This window comes from Balaenoptera ricei, chromosome 6 (genome assembly GCF_028023285.1).
Source record: "Balaenoptera ricei isolate mBalRic1 chromosome 6, mBalRic1.hap2, whole genome shotgun sequence".
Lineage (NCBI taxonomy): Eukaryota > Metazoa > Chordata > Mammalia > Artiodactyla > Balaenopteridae > Balaenoptera > Balaenoptera ricei.
The window spans coordinates 106,419,880-106,440,168 of record NC_082644.1 but is presented as its reverse complement, the minus strand read 5'-3'; positions in this window follow the sequence as shown (position 1 = coordinate 106,440,168).

Here is a 20,289-nt window from a genome sequence, read left to right as displayed (position 1 = left end):
TAAGAAAACTACTACTGATACTGCCTTAGTCAACTGCCGTAAGAAAATACAATAGACTGTATGGCTTAAATAAAACACATTGATTTCTCACAGTTACGTAGACTGGAAGTCCAAGATCAAGGTGTCAGTATACTTGGCTTCTCGTGAGGACTCTCTTCTTGGGTTGCAGACAGGTGTCATCTTGCTGTGTTCTCACATGGTGGAGAGAGACAGAGACAGCAACAGAGACACAAGAGAGAGGGAGTTCTCTAGTATCTTTTCTTACAAAGTCACTAATCTCAGCATGAGAACCCCACCCTAAAGACCTCACCTAAGCCTAATTAACTACCAAAGGCCTCATCTCCAAATACTATCACATTGGGGATTAGGAATCCATACATGAATTTGGAGGAGAGGGCACAAATTCAGTCCATAACAACTACTATAAATAATAATAAACATATTAACAATGGAAAATGGGAAGAATGGAGTTATGTAGTTATGTACTTTGTGTTCCAAATGAATGATTCTGGGATAGTCACCCTAATAATGCCATAAGATATACATGGTAACTTTACAAATTATTAAAGAAAGATGTCCATATTTTCTTTCCTGGCTCTTACAGCAAATCAGAAATTATTTTACCCTGAATGCCTTTCTGTTAATGTCACAGTGACACAGCCCTCTATTTTACCTTGTGATTTTAAATATAAGATCTTCGTTGATTTTATTTTACAGGGTCATGAAATTTTAAAACATTTCAGGATATTCCACAAATACCTCAACTTCCAGGGTCAGAATAGGTATTTCTAGGCAAAAATGCAAAGGGAAGAGGAGAAGATGGGCCTCTGTTCAAGAATGTGAGATAATGTTTGGACTTGAATCATTTAATGTGAGATAATGTTTGGACTTGAATCATTTAACAAACACAAAAAAAAGATTTTGTAAGAGAAGGACTCTGGAAGAGATAAGAAGTAATTCTGGATAAATGAAGAATAGTCCACAAGAAGGATGAAATCTCAAATCATGGATTGAATGAGTTTATAACCTCACCTTCCATACTGGATCAAAACAGTGCTACATAAACAAGCCATCTCTTTCTACAGTCTTGAGTGATAATTGCTAAACTTCTCTGAAAAGTGTAGCAAGTTAAGATCTGCCAAATTTTTGTTTAATTTAAGAAAAATAAGAAATATTAATTTCATAAAAATTTAAAATTTGCTTACATTAATTTGATTTCAATTAATAACACTGCAAACACTTTGTTAATTTTCATGTAAAGGAAATTTCTGAAAACATCAGCAGATGATGGAGTTGAATATGCCCCGAATAAGCCATATTATATGTTGTTACCCAGTACTGGGTCTAGAATATACTTCTGGTAGGGAAAACATATCAAATATTAAAAGAAGGTTCAAAAAAAAGAAGAGATAATAAAAACTGAGCAAACTTGCTTCTGGGAATTAATCCTGTGGTGACTCACAGAGTGGAAAGCACCTGGAGAAACCCAAGATCTTTAAGGGTAGGGTTAATGCAGGAGTAATTCACTCAGTTCAGTATCCTTGCTGGAAATTCCTGGACAGTCAGAACACCATTACTTACCTAAACTTTTGAAACCATATACCAATAAAAACAGTATTATCAGTTAATATTTATTCAGTACTTTCTACATATCCAGGACTGTTCTGAGTCTTTTATAAGTGTTAATGCATTTTTTTTCTTACAGTAACCAAATGAGGTGATATCCCCATTTACAGATGAAAAAACTGGGGTACAGAGAGGTTAAGTCACTTGCCCAAGTTTGCACAGCAAGTAAGTGGCAGAGCCAGGATTTTAGCCAAGGAGTTCGGTTGCACAAGCAACACTCTTAGTATAATCTGCTACCTCTTTAGACACAAAGGAACCAGTCAAGGCCCATTTCTTGTATACTTTTGCTGCTTCAGACAAATGCAATGTGCTTGTCATGAATACTTTGGAGAAGCAAACTCCTAGACCAGAGATACTGCCTCTCGCTTGACCATGATCCAATGAAGAACCCCATATGTATACAGTTAGATCAACGCAAAGCAAATTATAGTAAATGCTATGATGGCTGTACCTATAAAGAGTGCAAATAAAACAATAAAGGAATATATGTTCTAATTGGACAATCTAGAAATACCTTATGAAAGAGGGACAGGCAGTCCAGGCTCAGAAGTATAGAAGTTCATGTGATAGTTAATTTTATATGTCATCTTGGATAGGCCATAGTACCCAGATATTTGGACAAATGCCAATCTACACATTACTGTAAAGATATTTTTGATAAAATCAATATATTAATATATAAATCAGTAGACTTTGAGTAAAGTAGTTTACTCTCCATAATGTGGGTGGGCCTCATTCTATCAGTTGAAGACCTAAAGGAAAACATTTGAGGCTCCCCCTCAAGGTAGAGGGAATTCTGCTTCCAGAGTGCCTTCACACTTGAGCTGCAACCTTAAGTCTTCCCTGAGTCTCCAGCCTGCTGTCCTGCCCTGCAAATTTCAGACTTGCCCAATGAGCAAATTTCAGCTCTCACAATAAGTCAATTCCTTAAAATAAATCTCATTCTCTCTCTCTCTCTCTCTCTTTCTCTCTCTCTCTCTCTCTCTCTCTATCTCTCTCTCTATATATATATGTACACATACACATATGTATACATGTATATGTTTACACATATACATATACACATACACACACATACATCCTATTATTTCTGTTTTTCTGGAGAGCCCCAATATAGCTCATATTGTGTTTTCCAGCAGTAAGTGTTCTCATATGGGTGAAATGTAGTGCTTGTGTGATGATTTTGTAATATACAAGGAAGGAGTGATAGGTCAAGACCAGATCATAGAGGATCTTAAATGTCCTTTGGAAGAATGGAGAGTCACCAAAGAATGCTGAGCGGGGGAGTGACACAAGGATTTTTAGAAAATCTGATCTAACACCAGGGTGTAGGATGGATTTGAGGAGGCAAAGTAGGAGGCAGGGACCCAGTTAGTGGAATGGTTTCAATAACCACCCATGTGAGCAAGTCAGAGGATCCATAGGCTGCAACAACTAATCGGTTGGAGGTAGTGATGGAAAGAAATGAGGAAAGGCTGCAAGTTTCAAAAGGTTGTTTTTTGCTGAGTCATCCTGGGAGATTGTTCCCTCAAGATACTTTGCAAAAAATACACTCTATTCATAAGCGTGGCAAATCTTAAACCATCTCACCAGGACATTATTTTCCTTGTTTTCTGTCTGAATATGAGAACTGGTCGATTCTCAGATGTAGGAAACCTTCTATGCCCCCATTACTCACTAAGTGTGGACAATAGACTTGTAGCTCACCTCCTACAAGAATCCTGCCCTGACTAGTCCAGAAGCATATTCTTTCTAAGCCCCGAGGGTGGAAGGGAAACAAATGATGACATCTTCAAGATATTATTTTAAGAACCCTCAAGAGAACAAAATATCCCTTATTTGGAACCTTAGACCTTAAGAGTTGAGACAGGACTTTATTGCTGCTTAAGCTCTGGAGGTTATGACATCCTTGAAAATCTGAAGAAAGCTGTGGACTCTCTCCCTGGAACAATGCACATTTATGAATGCATGCTATTATTACACATAATTTCAGGGATTCACAGAGCATGCCTCCTCCATCCATATACACTTTAGGGGTACATGTTAAGATCCCAGTTTCTAGTCCAGTGCTTGCCAAGAAAATACTCTGGAAACTGACTGAATAAAGTAATTTGAAAGTAGGCCTCTGACTGAGAATTTCTTCACCCGCATCCAATGAACTGGTCTGGGAGTTGTTGATCCATACATATTAATGAGATAAAATAAACCAAAGATCCTGCTATGAATTAAATTATGTCTCCCCAAAGCTCAGATGTTGAAGCCCTAACCCCCAAAATGACTGTATTTGGAGACGGGGACATTAAAGAGGTAATTAAGGTTAAATGAGGTCATAGGGATGAGGTCCTAAATCAATAGGACTAGTGGCCTTATAAGAAGAAGAAGAGACACTAGGAGGGAATTCACCCAGAACAAAGCCCATGTGAGGACACAGAGAGAAGGCAACCATCTACAAGCCAAGGAGACAGACCTCAGGAAACAAACCTGCTGACACTTCGGTCCCGGACTTCCTGCCTCCAGACTGTGAATAAATTTCTATCGTTTAAGCCACCTCAGTCTGTGGTACTATGTTATGGCAGCCCTAGCAAACTAGTATAGATCCCTGCTCCAAAGAGCAATATTAAGAAGGCGAAAGAAAAAAAGACTCAAGAGATATGAGTTCTGGAGATTTAGGAGAAAAGGATGCACTTGGGCTTGGCTGACCTGGGTTCAGACCCCGGCTCATCAGTGAGATTATCAGAAGACCACTTAGCCCCTTGGAGATTTGGCTTCCTCATTTGTGAAACATGAATACTTTCCTGGAGAAAGTGTTCTGAGAGTTAAATGGGAGGATATAAGGAACCTGATGGACAGTACTTCATGCTAGCATCATGGACATCAAATACAGAGAATGGAAGCCAGGAATGGAGGTAGTTTTTACCATCTCTAGTCACTGCCAAGAGCACCAGAAATGCACACACCTCTGTGTGTCCCGCATTGCCGGATACAGCCCACCCTCAAAGACAGTGGCAACCCCCTGATCTTCCTTGGGAAGACCTGCACAAGGGATGTCTCAGGAACTTGCAGGATATATGATGAGGTACCATGATTTGTAAAAATCAAACCTGGTCGGTTTAAAAACCCTAACTATATATAATCGATAGAATTACCTAGAAACAAATATCCAGGCTCTCCCCTGACCTCTGAATCTCGGAGGCATGGTCCAGGTGTTTATAGTTTTAATTACTCCCAGGTGATTCTAATGCACCAAGAGGATGAGGATTCACTGTTCCAGCTCCACTTTCTCCTGTAAAAAAATGGGAGAATGAGGTGGGGGAGGTTGGCGCCCAAGGGCACAGAGCCAAGTCTCACGTCCAGTTCTCCTGATGCCCAGTTCTACTGAGTAGGACACACCAGTGTTTCTCAAAGGCCACCCTGTGCCATCGACATTAGAATCATCTGGCTCACTGTTAAAAATGGGTATTTCTAGGTTCCACCCCATGTTTACTAAAACAAAATTAACAAGATCTCCAGATGATTCTCAAGCCTAAATTTTAAAACTGGTTTATGACATCATGCAACTGTCCTCCTGTTTGAAAGACCCCTTGCTCTTTGTGGACAGAGTATAATGTTCTTTGCAGATATAAAAGACAACACAGAGGAGGGAGATTCTTGGACTAGGAACTCAGGGTCTGTTTCTAGCCATGCCGCTAATTAGCCCCCTAAACCAGCTACATGATCCAGAAGACTCAAAGGAGTGGATGAGAAAGTATTTACTTAAAAAAAAAATTAGATTAGAAACCGCTTAGCAGTCATTAAGATTTAGTGATGATTGTCATTGCTTTTTGCAGCATAAGCGACATCAGTTCTGTTTCCTCAGATACGAAATGACTGTTAAACTCAGACCTCACCAAAATGTTGACTGTCAGATGTGATACTGTATGTTAAGTGCCGAGCACAGTGTCTGCCATACAGCAGATGCTCAGCAAGATTCCAGCCTCCATTTCCAGTTTTGAAAGACAAACTCCAAAAGGCTGCTGTCATGGTGCTCCCCCCACTATGGGCAGTCTCTGGCCTGACTGCGATGGGAGTGAGGAAGCCCTCACTCCCGGCAACAGAGTATGCTGAAGCAGCAGCAACTCCAGGATTTCTACAGAGGAGCCACAATTTGATTAGTGATGGAGTAAGGAAGGATTTGTCTTGAGGTTGTGTTCATGCATCAGAACACATTATAATTTCTCAAAGGATTGTCCACATACCAGCAACGTCAGCATCACCAGGGAGCTTGTAAGAAATGCAGAATCTCAGGCCTCAGCCTGGATCTATTGAATGAGAATCTGCATTGTAATGAAATAACCAGTTGAGTTGTGTGCACATTAAAATTTAACAAGTCCTGGCTTAGACTGCATATAAAAGGCATGGCTTGGAAGGGCATGGATAGAGATTAAGGAGCAAGGGATTACCACCCCACTTCACACCAAAGCCATCCTTGGACACCAACTCTGTGTTAGGAGCAATACACCAAACATCTGTGTATGTTTGGAGAAGCAGAAGACTCTACGACCACCAGATCTAAGAGGGGAAGGGAAGGATTAAGAGGGGAGAAAAGCTGGAACAATTACCCTAAAGTGTTGTTTCTAAAAATGAATACATAAATGGAATCAAGAATACTTTTTTAAAATGAAATTTTTCGGAGAAGCAAAATACAAAACAACTATAAGCAGAGTTGTTCTGCCTGAAACAGTGGAGGATCAACAAGAACCTCATAACTGCCTGCCTCCGTCTCCACCCAGGCTGACTTGAAGTGACTTGCATGGAACCCTAGTTTGAAAACCACTGGCCTAGATGCACTAGCTTTTATGGGTCAACTGGAGAATGATGCCTCAGGCTGGGAGAAGTGGCCTGAATTTATGGACTTGTCCTTAGCTAAACTGAGGGAGTGAATCAGTCACACATCACTGTTCTGGGTGATTGCACCTAGATTAGGGGTGAACAAACCAATGTTTACCCCATGTGACTTCTAGGCCAGCTCCACACCAGGATCAGCAGATCTGTGGGTGGCTCCAACACTCAGCTATGGAATTAAGGTATTCATCACCTCAGTGTCTATTGAGGTACTTCTCAAGACCTATTACACAGACCTAATACACCGGGAAGCAGATGGACCTAGGAAGGAAATGAAACTCACAGTTACTGGTGCAATCGTTAATTCAAGAGAGTTGGGCTAAGAACAAAATTACCATTGCTGATCCCTCAAACACATTTTCAGAAGTCAGTGAGAGGAGCAGATTCATTGCAAGGCATCATCATTTTTGTAAACACAGATGGAAGTAAAAGGATTTCCAGGGGTGAAGGTCTGATTTTCCACTCAGCTTCTTATTAAATGGAAATTCATAGGCTGGAGTTGAGGTCAAATGCAAGGTCCCATGGAAGATAAAACGCATGCAAATGTCTGGAAATTCAAATGTTTGGTCCCAGTGGTCTCTGTAACCTGTAATGGGCTATTCAGACTGTCAGTCTATTAAAATCACACATGCACAGGATGATAAATATATCTAATAGGGACATTGGTAATTTTGAGTAGATAATATTAATGCTAATTATAATTATAACCAAGTTTGATTGAACAGTAATAGCTGATCTGTTGCAATTATTAGTAACATGTGGTTAGCTTACATTTAAGTTCCTACTATCTGCCAAGCACTTTACATGTGTTATGTCACCCTTACTTACTGCTGATTCTCCAGTAACTAGAACATTTCCTAGTGCATAATAGGGGCTTGACATAGATATACGAAATAAATGCATAAACAAATGAAAATCACCTCGCTGGCCCCAAAGGGTAGTTCTTATTTTCTTTATGCAGAGAAAGCAACAGTTTTGGAGAAACAAGGCGTCTTTCTCAATATCCAACAGATGTTGCTGATATCCATGTGTCAGAATCAGCATGGGGGAAGGCCTCTTCCTGAGATGCTGCAGGGATATGTATACATGTATGGATTTCCAGGACAACTAGGATTTTGAACACTTATTTTGTGCCAGATACTGCACTAGCAATTTTATACATTGTATTTCCTTTCACCCTCCTCCCAACTCCTTGCAAGGTAGGGACCTGTACTCCCATTTACAGAGAAGGGAAGTGGAGCTTTACAAGATTAAATAATTGCCCAAGCCCACATATAAGAGTCTGTGATAGAGGCAGATGAGGCCGACTCTAATGCCAAAGTATTCATCACTGTGCTACTTACCATGTGCTCCCCCAAAACGCACAGAAAACTCACACACACAACAAGCCATGAATTGCAACGCCAACATGTGACTGTACACTTTGCTCTAAAATGCCAACTAAGGCATCCAAGCCTTAAGTATATTTAAATGTTTGCAAGGAGTTAGTGAGTAGAAAGCTATCTACAAACTTATCTGGATTAGAATGTTCCAGATTGGTTTTCTTTGGTCTGGCCATGAACTAATAATTATGCAGCCTTTAGTAAACAACATGTGGACTTTACAAAATGTGTTATATTTCTGCAGACTTTGAGACCTTAAAGAACAAGAACCTTGCTATCACAGTTGTGTCTCACTGATCCATAGCATGATGCCTGCCACCCAGAGGTTCTTTTTTTGTCAATTTATTTTATTGAAGTATAGTTGATTTACAATGTTGTGCTAATTTCTACTATACAGCAAAGTGATTCAGTTATACATATATACACATTCTTTTTCAAATTCTTTGCCATTACAGTTTATCACAGGATACTGAATATAGTTCCCTGTGCTATTCAGTCGGACCTTGTTGTTTATCCATTCTACAGATAATAGTTTTGTAGCTGCTAATCTGAAACTCCCAATTCATACCTCCCTCCCCCCTTGGCAACCACAAGTCTGTTCTCTATGTCTACAAGTCTGTTTCTATTTTGTAGATAAGTTCATTTGTGTCATATTTTAGATTCTACATATAAGTGATATAATATGGTATTTATCTTTCTCTTTCTGACTTACTTCACTTAGTATGATAATCTCTAGATCCATCCATGTTGCTGCAAATGTCATGATTTCATCCTTTTTTCATGGCTGAGTAGTATTCCATTGTATATATGTACCACATCTTCTTTATCCATTCATCTTTTGATAGACATTTAGGTTGTTTCAATGTCTTGGCTATTGTGAATAGTGCTGCTATGAACATAGGGGTGCATGTATCTTTTTGAATTATAATTTTGTCCATATATATGCCCATTTATCTGAACTGGGAGTGGGATTGCAGGATCATATGGCAATTCTATTTTTAATTTTTTGAGAAACCACCATACTGTTTTCCATAGTGGCTGCACCAATTTACATTCCCACCAACGCTGTAAGAGGGTTCCCTTTTCTCCACACCCTCTCCTGCATTTGTTATTTGTAGACTTTTAATGATGGCCATTCTAACTTGTGTGAAGTGGTACCTCACTGTAGTTTTGATTTGCATTTCTCAATTAGTGATGTTGAGCATCTTTTCATGTTCCTGTTGGCCATCTGTATGCCACACAGAGGTTCCTAATGAAATTTGGAATTAAAAAAAATAAGTAAAGCAATGATGAGTTGATCTGTACGTTCTTCCTTCCAGTAGTAAATTATACTGTATATGAGTCTAATAAACTTAGAATTAAAATAATTCCAGCTAAACCATCCCATCTTTTGTCCTCTCTATAATCCTAAAGAAAATATAATAAGCATCCCACACTTTCTAGCCCAGATTATAAAGTTAATATACTGGGAGGCTAAGCTCAGTCTTCCTAAGCCTACATACCAAAAGTGGTAGATGTGCTGCCATTAAAACTAGATTATACCATAAATCCAACAAAAGTCTGATAAACAGGTGGCCACTTTATCTGAGATTTAATTGGTACCAGTCATTGCCAAGAACATAAGTGGCTGGTTATCCTATGCCAACCAACTGGGTGAGGCACAAATGCTGCTTTATGGAAGTAGCAATCGAGTGATGTTCTCACCTGTACCCTCTTAAACATCAGACAAAATCTGGTGAGGCCTCTTTGGATAATATCGATTTCAAACTTATATAGAGCACTTGACAGCCTACCAAGCGCTTTTGCTTTTATTATTCCATTTGATCCTTAACGAGCAGGGCAGATATGCAAGGGTGGGAAAAAAACAGGTTCAAAGAAATTATATGATTTTCTCAAGTGTAAAAAAAATGGCAGAAAAATGCTGTGATACCTGTCTTACGATTCCTTCAGTGGAATCCTCTGCCCCTTCCTGAACATGAGGCCCGTTCCACCTGCCTCGAGGGGGAAGGCTGGACTAGTGGAGCCACACTACCTAGATGGCAGAGAGAAAGGCTTAGATCCGTCTATGCCCATTACACCAGTAATTTGTGTAATTTAAGTAAATGATTTAGGAGCATCAGCTCCCTCAGCCATGATACAGGGTTGTATTCTGTTCTTCCCAGGGTCGGTCTGAGGACTAATTATGATGGAGCATGACATGTACATGCACGTGATATGTTAGGTCTTTGTCTTCTTCCTGAAGAATGTGCCCATGGTACACAGTGATCTTTCCAGAGAGAGAGAGATCCTGAAATACTGTGAAAATAATGATACAGGCCAATGGTGGACAGGATCAAAATGAAGAATCCACGCTGGCTTGCCTAGGAGACTACCTGAGCTGGGTCCTTCTACAGAGAGGAAACAGAAATAAGGTTTTTCCTTTATCGTTGATGAGGATTAATATAATTATAAACAGTCTACTTCAAGACAACACAGAGTCACAGATGGATGGGTGGCTGTCTCACTTCAAAGAGGCCTCATTAATGGTTCACTAAATTCCATTGGTGACCCTGATCCCCTTCAGTGATGTACACCTTAACTCTCACCTACATCCAGATGCTGATGTGAAAGGAGATTAAATCTTGGAAAAAATTGTAAATAATACTAAGGAAAAGCATATATGGCATATTGAACTTTCCAAGATGTTTTCCCCAGATACATATTACTGCATGTAGCTCTCCCAGCAATGTTCTGAGTGACAAAGTGTCATATTTTAGATTCTACATAGGTAGTCCTTACTACCTTCTTCAACTTAGAGATACAATTGAAAATCACTTGCTGGAAACCATGAAGTTAGTAGGTGATAGAAGTAAGGCCTAGACCTGAACCTTAGACCACCTCCTCCCCGATCTTTTGTTATTTCTATAACATGCTGAGTTTGCTGTCACCCAGATTAGTGAGATGAGCCACAAGTCTAGACATGGAGCTATCCTTTTAAAGTCCCATATTGTTGTCTGGATCATATTATTGAAGGAAGATCATCCTCAGATAAGGTCCAAATGAGAAGAGATGACCCAAGTTCCAATATCTAAGTCATATAGTAATGTACCCTTTCTCATAAAAATTCCATATAGCCCAATATTATGGTTCTTGTATCATCTCCAAACTCAAGGCTTCTATAGAAATGTCTATTCACAGCTCTTGGGATCACCAGTGTCTGCCAACCCAAAGAGAAAGAACTGTGAAAAAGACTCTGGAATCAAAGAGTCAGCATCCTAACCTATCAGCCCTATCTACATAGCATATGGCATTCTAGCAGATCCTAATAGATATTCAGAAATGTTAACATTTTATTTCTTTATTCATACATTTTATTATAAATGCAATAAATCTTATTCTCAGATATAATCCCTAATGAATCCTGTGAACAACTTATATTAGGCCATGACTAACTACAGTTTTCATAAGGTTTAAACAAATTTTATCAGAAGCCTCTTAAAGCGAAGATATACCCAGAGGTACAAACCATTCTAGAAAACCTTTTTCAGCTACTGTAGTAAGTTCGAATGACATGCGTAGAGTTACATGTTGTTGAAAGTCAAAGATTAATTTTTAAAAGATTAATGAAATGCTTAGGCATATTAACTTCTAATAAGCAGTTATTACCTTCCTGTCACCTGTCAGTATCAACATGTATAAAATAAGAGCATGTGCTTTTGTTTTTCCCATGATAACTGGAAGTTTGTGCATTGAAGGGAAATTGAATAAAAGCCCAGCCAGGTCAACTCTGTAAATGGAAAGAGCTGGCTGACTGGGGCCTCTAGGCTTTCTCAGCTTGATCCCACACTCCTGCCGGGGGTGTCGCTGCAGTCCTGAGTCACTGTAGGATCTGAAGTGATGCATCCATTTTAATCCAAACAAACCAACGAGACTCTCATTCAGACCCCAACTTTCTTGCTACATAATCCTGTGAAGTGTGGTTTCCAGGTTTTCTAACACATAGAGGATGAAAAGAAGAAAATTAGAAGCTGGGTAAGAGGTGATTTCCAGACAATAAGCAAGGGGACATAAAAATCATAAAATGCAGGCGCAAGACTTTAAGAAGCAACATAAATGGAACTATTTGGTGAAAGGGCACAATCCCTGCCTCCCTCAATAGGATGTCCCTTGTGAGAAGCCAATGAGATAATAGATGGGATCATTAAGTACAGTGCAAGGTCCAGTGTAAGAACTCCATATATAGAAGCTGCTAAAAGATGCTAAAAGGAGACATCATGGCAGTACTGCAGTGGGGTATGGTGTCAGAGCAGATGTTCATCAGGCCAATTTCAAACAACCACACGAAGGTAAAATGAAATCTGTCAGCCTCTACTGAAGTCTTCAAAAGTGTATAATCTTCTATTTAGAAAGATTTCCATAAAAATTATTAAAAAGGAAAGTGTGTTCTCTTGAAAGGACCAAGCTTCCGTTTTCGAAAAATGTCACTTAAGTAGAATGCCTCATCATCTGGGAATGCCGGATCAATAGGAACAGTCCTATTCATGTTCACCACTGTAATCTTTTTTTATACCTTTACATTTGATGAGAGCTTATATGTCTCTTATCCCAAATTACCCATTTTTCCTTCAAGCCGGTCAGCCAAGTTTTGACTCAGGGCACTATATGCACGTGGTTCTTATCTGCTCTCCATATCCTCTTCACGTACTCGCCTAAAGTACAGATTCATTCATGTCTTTATCGCCTATCTCACTCCACAAAGGGTTCAAGGTGGCTTACAGGAAAACATACAAACTGACAGTGAGAAATAAATACATAAAAATGAGAATCAGGAAATACATTTCAGTGGAAATATTTGCTTTCAGGTAGACTGCATCCAAAAGTAGAGATCAGATCAGTGCCATAGTGGGCACTTCTGGCAACAAGGTGGCCCAACTCTACCCTAAGTGGTAAGAAGCACCATAGGGTGGCACAGGGAGACAGCAGGCAGCATGTGCATGTCCTAAGGGAAGAAAAGCTGACCAAGAACAAAATTGAATGATCAGAGGGAATAATGATTTCAGTTACAGTACTATGATTGTTTCTCAAATCCATTGCTGAGCCAGCCAACTGGAAGGGCATATGCACTATCAGTAAACAGTGAAGGCTCTAATTCAGCAAATTCTTTTAAGCATGGTGGAACAGCCTTCACTGCCATGACCTTTCTAAGAGAATGTAACATAAAGGAAGAAGGGGAGTTAAATTATCCCTTCAAATCACCTAAGGCTGCTGAGAATCTTTTGCTCTGTAGTAGCTCAAGTGTCAAAGGATGGTGACACCTGGCAGGTCAGTGGCAACCACCCCTAGGAAATTTTAGAGCAACAGGAGAAACTATGGTGCATGGTGGACAGAGGAGCAGAAATACCCTCCCAGGAAAGCCATATTGCCCAGAAAATAGGGGGCATTGCAGGGGTTGGTGAGGCAACGGCAGCTGCCAATGCAGTAGTGCTAAATTAGTGACAGTGCCAGTTGTGTAGACTGCTGAATCTTCTGAATGGGACCAAAATTCTTAGCCTTGCCCTTTCTGCTGCCCACAAAGGGGGTTCAGACCTTTTCCACCACTTTACCTCTTGCCCTCCAAGGACTGTTCTGTAATTGCCTTATTGGTTCTCTAGGTTTTTATGATACCAAAAAATGGAGAAAGAACCACAGAGATTACAGGAAAGCAGAAAAGAGCAAGAGGTACATGAACTGTGGCTAGAGGAGTTTTGTTTTGTTTTGTTTTGTTTTGTTTTGTTTTGTTTTTGAAGCACAAAGCAAGTCTGCACGGAGATGGGATGGAGAGGGTTTTTGGAGTTTGTGTGTGTGCATGATTTTTTTAAGGGAATGGTGCCAGAAAACTGATGGGATGAATGGACGTGGCTAGAAGGGAAATAAAGAAGACAAATTTATACTGAAAATGTGTTTGGGGGGCTGGATCATATTGCCCACTATGGTGCTCTAAGACTGGACCATAAAAATCATGGTTTTGTAAGTGCTATCCTAGCAATGGCTTTTTGGTCTTCTGTGTGAATTCTGCTGTCCAGCACAACAGCAGTTCCTAATGGAGCGGTGGAAGTTGCAGAAAATGTGTCCAGGAGCATATGTGAGAAATTTCCAGGGACTCAAAAAAAAAAAAAAAGCAACAACCCCCCCCCCCCCAGAAAACTGTTAACGAGAGAGGGGAGGAGGAGAGGAGGTTTTGCAGGAGGTGAGCGCTTTGCAGATCCTGCGTCAGCAGGTGGAGGCAGGAGGTAGTTCCACTTGAATATTGCTGTTAATGAACTCACAGGCTGGTAAAGTGGGAAAATGTGCATTCTCTGTAAGTTACAGTAAGAGGATTCCCCCATGTACTTACAACAAGATTGTTCCCCATCACCTAAAGAAAAATAGAAATTACTTTAGTATGGCAGAAGTTGGCTATGATCTGGCTGTCACTTCAGCTTCATTTTTCATGACTCCTTCCTTGCAATCTACATCCTAGACCCGTAGTTTTCAACTGTGGGAGATCCCCCTACCCCCAGGGACATTTCGCAATGTGTAGAAACACTTTTGACTGTCACAGCTGGTGGGGGAGGGGAGAAATGCTATTGGCATCTAGCGAATAGAGGTCAGGAAAATGGCTAAACATCCTTCCATCCACAGGACAGCCCCCAGAAGACAGTCCCCACAACTAAGCCAAATGCCAGTAGTGCTGAGGGTGAGATACTCATGCTTGACTGGCTCCTCCTCTCTGACTCTCTAATATGACTGTTTCCTCTTCCCAGAAAGCATCCCCCAACCCCAAGCATCAGACTTGTTCCTCCACATGTCCATTCAACTCTGATCATCTCTTGGAGAAGTTCCTTGGCTTTTAGAGAATGACTTGGGTGCCACTTCCTGGACTCTGCCCCTACATTTTGTGTACACTATCATTAGGGCAGTATTATAATTATTGGTAATTTCTTATTATCTTCTCTTCCCTCCCCCCTCCCACCCTACTACGCTATAAGTTCACCAAGGCAAAGAGGGACCAGGTCAGGTCTTTGTATCTATCTCCAGCTCTTGGCATTGTGTGATCAATAAATATTTGTTGAATGGAAAAAACAAATAAGACGTTGAATCCCTGGGGCGGTTTCTTTCCTTTTTAAAATTGGGCATACTATCTGCTCTGCCTTCTTCACATAATTCTTGTCATGATTGAATGAAATAAATAGATGGTAAGTTGTTTGATGTTTCACAATGATAACAGCTTCCGTGTACCAAGCAGCTTCTCTGTTTTGCCACTGGGTGAGATGCTTTACGCATAACACATCTAATTTTTTCATATTGGTAAGAGGAGTGCTATTATTCCCCTCCAAACCCACAGGGATGACTGAGCATAAGGAATTCAAGTGACTTGTCCAAGATCACAGAGTTAGTAAATAGTGGATTCGAGACTCAAATCCAAATTTTGGAAATGGGAAATTTTGGAAGTGTTTTAGATATAGACTGATATCACTGCAAAAATCTAAGGGTTCAAAGTTAAGGAGATTCCCAAAGATAGGAAACTTATCCAAATAGTCAAGGAAAATAATGTGTTTTTTGTTTTGTTTTGTTTTGTTTTGTTTTCTGTCATCTGACCAACACTGAGACCTTTCTCAGGGAACCTGGCGTTTTAATAGCAACATTACCCCACCTGATTAATCAGAATCTCTGTTTGTTTGTGCATAAAAGACAACTCATTATGGCAAATATGCATTAGAAGGCCATAATATATGCATTTATTCAATTAAGTCTAATGTATTATTTAAGGCTTGGTGTGTGATATTTATCACTAGCAAATGCTAATTTATACAGATTATCAGAGTGTAATTAGATGCGCAGCTTGCGAGGGTAGCCTGTTGCTTGGAAGGTGCAGCCATGACTTACTCTACTCTGGGCCAGTATATTAGAGCATCCATCAACCTACACCATATGAACACTTTGGCTCACAAACAGCTTTAAAAGTTAAAAAAAAAAAAAAAAAAGTAAATGATTGCACACCCCATTACCATGGCCCCTCCAACTGCTAGTGAAAGCCACTGCCTGTATCTTGGAGACGTACCACTCACTGATGAGGGTTTACTTAGAGTTATATACCCTCTTGAGCATCAATGCCCCCATCACTCCACCAACCAGAGGTAGTGGTAATGAAATAGGTGCCTTCCTCATTACACCCACCCACCTCTATGCTGTATGCAGGAGGCAAGGGAGTCCTCGAAACGTTCACTCAATAAACAGGCACTGAAAATCTACTCTGTGCCAGGCTTTGTACTTAGCTTAGAGTATGTGAAGATGGATGAGGCAGAGGCCCTGTATCAGGGGAGAAGTGTTCTGCAAACTTCTAGGGAACAGAGTTTAGCATGCCACAGTCCAAGACAGAGCCCTAACTGTCTTTATCAACTATGTGATCATAATCAAGTCACTTTTACTCTCCAATCCCCAGTTTCCTCACCTCTTGCAGTGGAGAACCTACACCCACTTATAAGATGGCTGTATGTATAAAAGAAGCCACTGTTTCTGACACTAAATGTAAACCTGCCCTTCCACCCACACTCTTTCCTCCGGATACTCAATCACACCCAACATCACTTGATTTTTTTTTTCTTTCCTAAGACTTTACTATAGGTTTTCCTATGGAGACAGAAGTAGGGTGTTAACATTTCTTGTTTCACAGCATTGACCCTAAAAAATCTTTATCAGGGATATTTGTTTCCCCAGTTTGTGTTTTCCTGCTCTCTGTCCCAGCAGGTATTGCTTCTCTGTCTTTCCCCAGATGGAACATACCTTGTTCCCTGTGGTTTGCACTCTTCTCAACCTTCCATGCCTGGCATTTCAAAAACAAGTTCCTGAAGTTTACAGAGCCCACCTGGGCCAAGGGAGCCTAGAAAAATCCTGCCTCTGCAGGCTGAGATCCTTGCCTATTTACATGAGATGGATTGTATATACCTGATTTGGGGAAAAGATTCACTTGATAAGCTATCACTGAATATGGCCTTTTCCATTTATGAAGAGATCATTTCTTTGTAGCTAAGAGAGGAAGGAAAGAAAGTATTAGATGGCCTTCAAATGAGGCAAATACCTTGCCAAATTTAAATCTTGTAAAATCTGTCTCTAAAAGGCTGGGGTAAAAGTAACAGTGCCTTATAGCTGTGAACTATTTTGGTTGTCAAGCTGGAGGGCATTTTATCAGAAACAGTTGTTGAGATGAAATATGTAGTAAAGTGAAAGAGAACAAAATAGGCCCCCACTATCATAGTATAACTCTTTCTCCCCAAAAGAAAAGTTAAAATAATTGTACTTACCACCATACACTCCCCATCAGAAATCTACAATTAACATTTTACTATACTAGTGTCATCAATGAAGTAAGCAAGCCACCAAAAAGAGGGAGATGTGATCTCAGCACATCTTTCCACCTCACCTTCCTCTATTCCTCACTCATCCTTTTCTTCTGCTAAAGGTACTTGAAATTCCCCCAACTTTTGCTTTTTCTCTTATTACTGTCTTAGTCTAAAATGACCTCCATCTAGTCATGCCCAAATCTCATCCATCCATCAAGGCTCAGCTCAAGAATAGTTAACATTTTTTTTGACTTCATACTACATACCAGACGCTGATTAGTTGCTTTATTTGCATCAACTCACTGAATTCTCATATCAACCTTAAGATGAATACTATTATTATCCCCATTTCACAGATGACGCAACTGAGGCCCAGAGAGGTCCATGGGCTTGCCCCATATCAACCAGCTAATACGAGGTAGAGCTGGGATTTGAACCCTAAGTTATGACCCCAGAGTCTTATGCCCTTGACTTCAATGCCTTCTGTGATTTTCCCCTGGAATAGTCTTTCCTTGGAGCTTCACTAACATTTAATGTTCATTGCTCCTAAGACACTCTTCATATTCTACCTTGCACTGAAATTATGCCCCTCTTCCTTATCCCCTAATAGATTAGATGAGGGCTGAATCCATATCAGTTTTATCAGTTTGCCTTCTTTAAAAAAAAAAAAAAGACACAGTAGGGACTCAGTAAATATAAGGGCATGGAAATGGTGGACCAGAACCAAATCTCATGATTTATCTGCAGAGTGGACGTGCCCATTTTAATAGCCGAGAGGTCACTCTTTTTTTTTTTTTGGCTGCGTTGGGTCTTCGTTGCTGCGCACGGGCTTTCTCTAGTTGCGGCGAGCGGTGTCTGGCTACTCTTCGATGCAATGTGCAGGCTTCTCATTGCGGTGGCTTCTCTAGTTGCGGAGCGCGGGCTCTAGAGCGCAGGCTCAGTCATTGTGGCACATGGGCTTAGTTGCTCCGTGGCATGTGAGACCTTCCTGGACCAGGGCTTGAACCCGTGTCCTCTGCGTTGGCAGGTGAATTCTTAACCACTGCGCCACCAGGGAAGTCCAAGAGGTCAGTCTTGAACAGTGGAAATCTAGGGAAATATTATTTGGTTAAACCAGGATTTCCCCCTTCATTTCTTTCCTCTATGCAATATTTGAGCTGAAAATGTCGGTTTATAAGCAGACTGATTATGTGTGTGTGTTGGGGACTTAAAAAAAAAAGTAGGAGATTTGTCTTCACAGCAGGAGATAAAGAGAGAAAGAAAGGAGGCAACTGTAAAGAAGCCAATTTGTTTCTTTTTTTTTTTTTCAAACATGAAAGGAAAAAATACATAATTTAACCAAGAAATTATCACCAAATGCCCAGGGAACCCCCTGCCTGTCCAAACAGACAAAACACACAAACATTCTATGTGTGTTTTTGTGGGCTGTTAATTTGGTGCTAGCAGTGGAGGGCAGCAGTATTAGAAGTCCAGTAATGCATACATACAAGACAAGAAGCAGAAGAGCCAGAAGTTGGAGGATGCATGAGGCTGGCATAACCAGTGTGTCCAAAGATCCAGGGTTGTGAGCAATTTCAATGCACGTGTGGTGTGATGGGGAGACGGACTCAGGTCTTATAAGTCCATCAACTCTTTACTAAAGTACCTTAGACCTTCCCAAACTTGATATTAAAATCACCTGGGATAATTGCTAAAAATACAGATTCCAAGCCTCCATCCCAAGCTTCCTAAGTCAGAATTTCTCCGAGAGGCACCCTGGAATCTTTACATTCAGTAAGTGCTCCTAATGATTCTCAGGAACAAAGGAGGCAGGGAAACACTGCCTTGGGTGATAGAAGCTGAATGCCTGCTTTGTGGCAGGCTGGGGTGCAAGGATTAGAATGTCTGGGTTCCCAGCGTAAGGTGCAGAAGGAAGCCAGATTGGAAACTGCGAAACCAACAGGTCACTTAAACTCTCTGGGCCTCCCTGCCTCAGGCTGTGAAGCGTCATTGCCCGCTTCACACATTCTCTGCTGGGTCCATGCAGTGCTTTCTGAAGCTGACCCCCTGGTTTCTGAGGGGTTATTTGACAACAGCTACCTCATCATGACCACCTAACTCTCCAAGGGCTGCGTCCTTCCCAGAACAATCCCTGATATAAAACTGCTAGTCCTTGAGTCTGTAGGAAGGATCTCCATGGCAGACAGTTTCCAAGGTGGCCTCTGATGATTCTACAGTAAGTCCCCATACGAACCTTCAAGTTGCAGACTTTCAAAGATGCGGACGTGGAGCTTACTAATGAAGACCTGGTGGAATTGGAGGCCCTGAGAAAGGATGAAGAGAGACACAAGGAAGAAGAAGTAACTGAAGAACCAAAGAGATTCATGATGCAGGAAATGGCAAGGGGATTTTCTTTATGTGAGGAGGCACGGTTAGTTTTTGAGGTACAGGACCCGAATGTAGAACGGTACATGAAGGTTGCAGCAGTCGTTCAGAATGCAGTCCACTGCCACCGTGTCATCTATGATGAGAACAAAAGAGCTACTACCCAGACATCACTGGATCATTTTTTCAAGAGGGTACATAGTATTGAATCCAGCAAGAAACCAGAACCTGTGCCATCAACGTCAGGTGTGAGTGAAACTGCAGCTTGCCCTCCATCTCCTATTGCTGACGATCCTTCAGCTCTACCATCTCCCACCTCCTCTCCCTCCTCCAGTCAGTAACTCTTCTTGCCTGTTCACTCGATGCCAGCCCCTGGATGCCAGCTGTTGTACTGTTCTACTGTACTCTTCAAGGTACTGTAAGATTAAAACTGTTTTCTTTATTGTTTGTGTTTGTTTGTTTTTTATGTATTGTTTGTGTGAAAAGTATTATAAACCTATTACAGCACAGTACTATATAGCCAAGTGTGTTAGTTGGGTACCTAGGCTAACTCTGTGGGACTTAGGAACAAAATGGACTTGCAAACTCGCTCTTGGAATGGAACTCGTTTGTATGTAGGGGACTTACTGTATCTACCTGCATTCACGCCTCCATGTAGCCTGCTTCCATACTGGATGATCCATGATTGTGGAAAAAAT